Genomic DNA, 1,943 nt, shown 5'->3' with positions numbered 1-1,943 from the left:
CGTGTAAAGAGAGAGGAGTCATTCTGAGTTAGAACCAATTCAATGGTAGTGAGTTGGATGAGGGTTACTGTAGGTTCATTTAGTCCAGTATGATGGTTCATGGAAGACTCCCATGAAGAGTTTATTATCAGAGTGCTTGCTTTGGCCCTTTCATATCCTCTGAAAGTCACACAGCAGTTAGGAGAACAAAGTCTTTCACAATACTTTCAGAAGCACACCATACTGTCTAGAAAATGAAACCAAATATCTGCCTTCTAAATTTTATAACTTCTGCCTTCCTATCAAAATACACCCAATTCAGTGATGATGGAAAAAGAATCAAATTTCTTTGGCTTGACCATGGGGTATATTTTATATTCTATCAATATTTTCAATAACCTTCTAAATTTTGTATGAGTACATTGTGTAACACTTTTTGATAATTTTTCCAGGTACACTGCTAAGTACTTTCATACTTGGTCTCATCTAATTTTCCATTTTATGAATGAATAAACTCAAAAAGGTCAACTTACCCTCATAACAAAAGTGGCAAGGAACAAATAGACTCTACACAATATCCACGGTACTCCTCTTCATTTTCAAAAGAACTCCCATTCTACTCAGGATAGTAGAATATCCAAACAAAAATTACATGTCCCAGCCTCTGGTGATCACATGATACAGCCACTTAATGGATGTTAGCTCAAAGGAACTCTTTAAAGGAGTCTGAACCAGCAGCCACATTCTATTATGTCCTTGCCCTGTGCTATGCTTTATAATTAGAACAGTGGAGTGATGGGTGGATCCTTGTAGCCGTCCTGAGACTAAGAAGAGTCAGTCATACACTCCAGATGACTAAGCGGCTTAGAAAAAGCTCCAGTCACCGTGTTAGGATGGGTCTCTAGAGAAGCAAAAACCAGTCATGTTTAAATCATAGAGACATGTTCAATATAATAGAGAAAAAGACATTTATGTAAAGGAAATATTTCACACAGCTGTAGAAGTGGGTATGTCTAGTTGGTGTCTACCCAGAATAAAGACTTGGTGATCTACTTGGTGATCTACTTACCTGAGAATCAAAATTTGGTGATCTACTTACAAAAGTAAGCCCTTGACTTAGGTGGGGAGCAAATGTGTTGAGACTGATGAGGGCCATGAATGTACAAATGTGCTTTACACAATTGATATATGTATGTATGGATTGTGATAAGAGTTGTATGAGACCCTAATGAAATTATTTTTAAAAATAGCTTATCAATCAGTGAGCTAAAAATGAAAGCAATCAAACTGGAGGACTAAGTAGTTCTGTAGTACTCCAGTTTATTTTAGTAACCAAAATGGAATGTGTACTTTTAAAAGGGATGCACCCAAATGCACATTAAGAGCAAACATCACATCATCTGGATTATTGTATCCTTTGTAAAAGCCACATTGGGAAAAAATAAAAACAAAACATGCAGACAAAACAAATAAGCCCTTGAAAACACAAACATGGGTGAAGGGAGACAGCAGACAGGGTAAGATATGAAAACAATAAATGTTCATGAGTGTGGGAGGCTAGGGGAGGGAGGAAGGGCTCAAGTAGAATGAAAAGGTTTTGAAAACAGTGATGGCAACCTATGTAAAAATGTGCTTGATACCAGGGAATCCACAACAGATGAACCCTTTGGGACCAGTGGTGAGAGTGGCGATACCAGGAGGGTGGAGGGAAAGTGGGGTAGTGTATTAATATGGGTACATTAGAGAAACAAATCCACAGAAACCCATATGTGTAAGATAGTTTTAGATAAAGGGTAAGTGCCCATCAAGAAAACATCCCAACCTAGTGCTGCCCAAACCCACAAATCCAACATTAACCCATACGTCCAACACCAATCCACAAAGCCCTCCTCCATCTCACAAAACACACACTATGATGCCGACTGCAGGAGGAAAGTCAAATCAGTGAATATGTAAGCATCTCA

The sequence above is a fragment of the Echinops telfairi genome, unplaced genomic scaffold (assembly GCF_000313985.2).
Source record: "Echinops telfairi isolate 266 unplaced genomic scaffold, ASM31398v2 ScPeMD7_7407;HRSCAF=8445, whole genome shotgun sequence".
NCBI classification, from domain to species: domain Eukaryota; kingdom Metazoa; phylum Chordata; class Mammalia; order Afrosoricida; family Tenrecidae; genus Echinops; species Echinops telfairi.
The sequence above is the reverse complement of the archived record's forward strand: the minus strand, read 5'-3'. Positions refer to the sequence as shown.